This window comes from Phaenicophaeus curvirostris, chromosome 6 (assembly GCF_032191515.1).
Source record: "Phaenicophaeus curvirostris isolate KB17595 chromosome 6, BPBGC_Pcur_1.0, whole genome shotgun sequence".
Classification (NCBI taxonomy): domain Eukaryota; kingdom Metazoa; phylum Chordata; class Aves; order Cuculiformes; family Cuculidae; genus Phaenicophaeus; species Phaenicophaeus curvirostris.
Window position 1 is genome coordinate 26,507,810 of NC_091397.1, and position 6,643 is coordinate 26,514,452.

Sequence of the window (6,643 nt, forward strand, 5' to 3'; positions counted from 1 at the left end):
TTATAGGTGGCAAAACTGCTAAACTGGAGATGTGCCAGGCTAAATCAAAAGTCAGAGAGGTCCTCCTGGGCAATCTGCTCTTTGCTGCTGACAGTGCGCTAGGTGTGCAGAATATTACTGATGTCTTTGACAGCACTGCCATGGCTCAGCCTTGTCACAAGCATAAAGCAAATAATGCTGTCTTTTTCCAGGCAGAAGCATGCCGAGTCAGTAATGTGTCTCGGCAATACGATGCTTAAGTCTTGCAGGTGAGATTCTGCTATCTTGGCAGCAAGCTTCCCAAGCGCCATCACTGATAACAGTTGTGAAAAGGAGGGAGAGGCCCATGTGGTTTTTGAAAGATTAAAGCTGTATGTGAAATGAAAGAGGCTCCTGACTCCAAACACAAGTAAAGGAGAGACATGTTCCTGTCATCATCATCCTCGTGTACAGCAGGACTCCCAGGCAGTACGCAACAATTGCCTCGAGTCTCACCCGAGTTTACTTTCATGCCTTTGGAGATAAAAAGTAAGAATGACAGCATCCCATACACTGAGATTTGGACCACTGTCAAATATTAACCGCTGCCAAAGACTCTTGTGGGCTTAGCTACACTGGCGTGAGCATTGATGCATGTATCAGGCAAAGTGTTGCACATAGTTGTGTTCTTCTTGGGTAGAAGGTGAAGTACAGACCAACGCAACCTTGCAAGCAAGCATCCAACACTGGTTTTCAATTGTAGCATTAGTTTCACAGCACATGAAGCTCACTGCTGGGTGCTGTGTTGGGAATGATGCACTAATGCCATTGCAGCCTCTCACTAAAGTATAACAACCCAAAGAAACAGAAGATGAATGACAGGGGAAATGCCTAATTAAGCATTAATTCCATGCTACCTCTATTCGTTTATGTATTGTAAACGTCAGGGAATTTTCTCAGAGATGAGACCGCAAAAGCTGAATATTCAGGATACAATACCTCAGTAAAAAGATTGAAAGCGAGATTTAGAAATTTAACAGCTTCCAAAATACTTTAACACAAAGAAAGGGAGAAATAGCCTTGACTATGAGTATGGTATCAAACAAGGAAAATTACCATACACAGTATGTTATGACGTTTTGTGCTACACCAAAATACAAGCATGATTACGAGTTTCAGTATACAAAGTCTATTTATAAAATGCAGGATTTTTATTCTAAGTTGTGTTGGCACCATGAAGCATAAAGAAAACAGGAAGAAATAGAAGTGTTGAATGAGCACAGAAGTGCACATTTCTTCATGAACTATGATTCCTAAATATGATTTCTTGTGTTCTGGACTACCCTGCACATACACCCCAGCTTACTTTCAGATTTACATCAGCATAAATCCAGTATAACACCACCAAAAATAATTTCACATTATCTCACAGCTCTAGGTCCTGGCACTGGCATTAGTGGAGTTGCTTCAAATACACTAGCGTAGATGTTTGCTGTAGAGGCTCTCGTAAGGAAACCTTCAAACCAGACTGTTCTAGTTGAGCGATCAGTTCTAATGCTGTGGAAAGCACTTTGTGCTTCTTGATCGGAGGGATGGTGGGCACAATGGCTGTACAAGTGGATTTGGACTATATATAATATCTGGCTAGGAGACTTGGGGTTTCAGACAACCAGAAGCAGCAGAAAGACACGAATTAACTTCCTCGCCCCTAGGTAAGATGTCATTGGGAGTTTGGTGGATCTTGTTGGCCTGATTGCCCTCTGTGCACTGAGCCACACTCTTACTATCTCGGTTACTTCATGTTCAGCTTCATGTTCAGGTGCAGCCACGACAAGAAGGGACAGTGTGCCGGGGCTCAGGGAGGATGAACTGAGGTCTCTCCCTTACCAGCAAGGGAATCACAGATGCAGAGAAAAGCCAGAGCTGCTATGGGTGGGAGATTATACACATTGATAAAAACACACACATCCTAGTACCAGGATACAGAGCAAAAGTGTTCACAAACCTGAGAACAGTCTTGCACCTAGCAGCCATTTCCTTTAGCACACGAAGTAACCCAGCAGGAGAGGTAGTTTAGAGGCCGAGACAGCAAGAGTCAGTGCATGAGAAGTAACAGAATCAACTATGCTTAGAGTTTTCAGCAGCTTTGAGTAATTGCAGTCTTAAAAAAAAATATTTGGCAGTTAGACTGGGTTATTGCAAACCCAGACCGTGAGCCTGCGCTAAGCACAAGAAAGAGGAACGGCATAGCCTTATCATTATTTTCAGTGGAAAGAACTTCACATAGGTATTGCTGATTGCTTTTGTCTGTGTCTGGATTTGTTTTCTGAATATTCAAACCCTTCTGGTAAAATTATGTGAAAATGAAATTATGACATAACTTTATTTTTTAACATAAAATTATAGAATACTCACCTAGGTATATAGGGTGGGACAGACTACTAAAAAATATAGAGTATGCACCTAATGTCTGTTTCCTACACAGAGTATGATTACACATTCTCCACGGTTGGACTCGGTGATCCGGTGGGTCTCTTCCAACCTGGTTATTCTGTGATTCTGTGATTCTGTGATTCTGTGATTCTGAAATTAAGATTAAAATAAAGTGTAAAATCTTCCAGGTAAGATCTTAAGATTGAGGACGTCTAAATTATACTTGATGAAGTGTGAAAAAGCAAAAAAACCCCTGCAGTTACACAGTTAAATACAGAGAGTTTACATTTTTGCAGTTGAATTCTTAATGTTTAGCTTTAAAGAGTACTTTCCTTCAAGTATAAAAGTAGATGTGTGCATATGGATGTACACTGTTACAACAGTATATGACCATATAAAGGTATAATTGATGTGGCTTAATAAGCTATTTTACTTTCTTTTTTTTTTGAGCATAAACTGTGAACATATAATAGGAAAAAGACTCTAAGACCTAATCCGACACTCGCTGCAATAATTGAGGGTTGCTACATCATAGCCTCTCTTCTGCAAATATGTGCCAAGGAGCAAAGAATGTGGCTTTGGTTGAGTCAGAGCCTTTATAGCATCCAAACCACCCCTTAAGCACTCTGTTTTTGTGGAGGAGGTGGCATGCGAGTGGCAGATAAAGAATGCTGCCATGGGATGCTATAGAGAACTAACAGATTTGGACATCCACCATACTCTCAACCCAAGAACAGGTTGCCTATGAATACCATTAGGTCAATGGGTCTTCTAGAAAAGATAGATTTTGTCTTTTCTCACTCAAATAATCACAACAAAAACACAAAGAAGGGCTAAAAGGTGCAGAGGGGAACATACCACACTTGACACCCAGAAACATTGATATTTTTCTTCATCTTCTTGTCATACCCTGGGAGGGGCTGGTCCCAGCGGCCCTCCAGCCAGTAGATAGCTTGAGCTATGTGGTATCAAAAATATTAGAATTAGGCTGCCAACAGCTGTGGTTCACCTTTTGTTCTAACAAGAACATACATTTGAACTCTAAAAGCAAAGGCAAATTTTTCTATTATAATAAGAAAGGAGCAATGATTATATTTTAAATCTTCAATTAGCATCTATGAGGAAAACTTAAACTTTCTGATCATTGTGTGGAGGCATACACAATGCAGACCATGGTGCATTCTAGGTTTTGACTGTGTTAGTTTGACCTATAAATTTCAGCACAATGAACAAGAAATCAGTTTGTTTACCCTCATCTTTCAGAAACCTTACATACTATGATCAGAAGGCTGTAGAGGACTCCAGTACCACCTGTTAAAATCTTCTTGTGGTCTACTACTAAGGTCTTATCCTGATATGTACATTCTGATTTTTTAAAATCATATTATCCATAGAAATAGAGGAGTTTCTTTCATACTAGTAGCTTCAAAATTTGTTGATTTAATGTTTTCTTATAACCCAGTGCCACAATTTTGTAATCTGATAAAATTGCACGTGGTTGAAACTTCCAGGAGTTTTCCTTAAAGCCTAGGTGGGACTGGGGCTTCAAGAGTTACGTAAAGTGTCTTCACTGATAACAGTAAGTGTTTTGCAAAGCTTAAAAGAAAACAAGCACAGATGAATCTTCTGGCATCAGGCTGGTCATGGGGCTTCTCAGGTCAGATGCAACAATAGACACTTAGGCTGTCTCAGCCATAGCACAGAAAAGGAGACCTATCATCTCTGACACCCTGAGTTGGAGATGCACCCAACTCGCTCTTGCTTGCTGTTTCCTGGAAATTTTGTGTCAAGAATCTGATTTTGTTCTGAGTCATAAAGTCTCTTGTGCTTTACGGAGGTGCTTCAGGGATTTGTCTCAGGAAAACCGGGCTCCGTTCCTACTGATCTTCTTACTCTAGGAGTACACTGAGCACTTTTTGATGCAGATGCCACTAGACTGCCAACACAGTGCTATGTATGTCATCTGAGGTGCTGGTCTTAGGTAGGCTTTGAGTGCTAGAAAGGAAGGATTTGGGCAGGGGGTTCATTGCTCAAGCCTCCTTCCATCCCTCACCCACCCCAGAGATCCCCTGTACTCAGTCCCATGGGCATCAATGGTCAAACTGAGGGAAAAAACAAACATTTGGGCCCCTCCACCCCAGTTTAGTTTTTGCTCATTGAACTACTCTGCTTCAGTTACACAGCAGCATTCCCAGAACTATGCGTTATCACAGAAATCTTCCCCAAAATATTTTCTCTGGAATTAATTAAATTGCAAGAACTTTGTTTTTTTATTTCCAGTTTTTGCAGGGAGCAAATGTTTCTCAGTGTTGTTAACAAGTGAACAGTAAATAACTGTTATAGGGAAATAATAATTCAGACTCATATCATTAGAGTTTGGGTAAATTTGCCACTTACTGTGACATTTTAAAAGGGACAAAAAAAATAAATGTCCTTAGAAAGAAAAGCGGCCATATTTTTTTTTAAAAAGGAGTTCTCTGATTTCTTCTGCAGCCCTGTCCTCCAAGAATCAGGCATATTTGCAAGATGAGTAATTCCTTCAGAGCACTTTCTATTCACTCAGTGATGAGCATTTAGATAGATTAAGAAAAACATTTTCCTCTGTTGAATAGCACAATTGAAGCTTGTATCACGCATTTGATTTGAATGTTAGCTAAATAATAAATTAAAATAATAAAAAAACAATTATGTGCTATTTATTTGTAGTATTTGGAAGCAGTTTCTAGTATCACCATGGCACATACCTTATTAATTAATCAACTTTTATTTCTGCATAGGTTTACTAAACACATTCCAAAAATCAACCAGCTAAACTAAATATTGAATAAACTACCACCTTTCACAAACATCTATACCTTAATTTTTAAAGTATCCTCCTACAGAACCAGATTATATTTGTCTTACTTGGTACTTAATGGAGGAAAATTTATATTTCTAGAGTACGTCTGATCTGTTTTCAATTTCCATCTCCAGATAACTGAAGTTGCACTTTACAGCTGTCTTCGTAGACTCTCTCAGGAGATGATCTGACAAGCTCAAGGGTCAGATGTCTACACTGTAGGTATCCATGTTTGGATAAAGGAGGAAGAAAGTTTTCTTGCCTAATCTGAGCATTGTCACCCTGCAAGAGCCACATAAACCTTCCAGCTGTCTCACTCCAGCTGGTATCTATCTTTGCACAGGTTTTTTTGGCTTCTCTGTGCCTATCAAGGAAACAGGAGTTCAGTCTTGAGTAAGGGGATGGCAAAAATGAACAACTGGATATTGCCGTATGTACTTAGCCTTGCTTCAGAAATGTTCTCACTGCCTTTCCTCATGCTAAAATCTTCCACCATCCTCAGGAGTAGAGGATAGAGTGGTGTGCAGGCTTTTTAGCCTGTTCTTCTCTTGGAGAAGATCTATATTTCAAGCAAGAATTAAAACACCACTTGAGGTTCCCATTTCTCAGAAGGATGTACGGTTTTTACAAGATTTGGGGAGCAACAGAGTGATAACTGAGTTAACTTTTCTAAAGGTTTGGTTATAAAGAATCATCTTGAAATATCAAGGCATTTCTCCAAGAGCTTTTCAGGATTAGATGTGATTCACCATATATTTGATATGACTATTATATTGATACTAAAATGTATCAGACTCTCAGGGCTTTAAATCCTTCAGGACTCTCTCTGGGTGAACTGTTGATGATGGAGGAAGCCCACAGTGTGCAGAATGGTATTTTCCTGTTTCTTACATAATTATTTAAAAGGAAAAGCCCAGGTCATGATCTTTGTTTTAAATTCAGTCAGAACTCTTACTGACTTAATTGAGGATGTTGTTGGAAAAGGACAGACTATAAAAAGAATAAAAATGAGTTAAAAGAGGACTTGGCCTAGAGAACACAGAAGGAATAAAAAAAATAGAGCAAAAATAAATCCTACATCCAAATCCTAGACAAAGCTTCTGAGAAAGTTGTGATTGGTCACTGTGGCAACAGATTTTTAACTTGAAATAAAATATTTTTAATACTGCACATTTTTCTACATGGTTCTACTAAATGAACTCACACCTCATTGAAGTGAGTGCAATTTTACAATAAATATTCTATATGGTGTTAGAAACACCACAGCACAGAGAATCAAAATATAAATAGCTATAAGATGTGCATGTTTTTACCATATTATTGCTTCAGTCATTCAGAGGTTCAGGAGTTAAGTTGTAACATTAGTTATTTCCTTCCCTCAGGAAGTCTTTTAATATTAGGTGTAAATTTAGG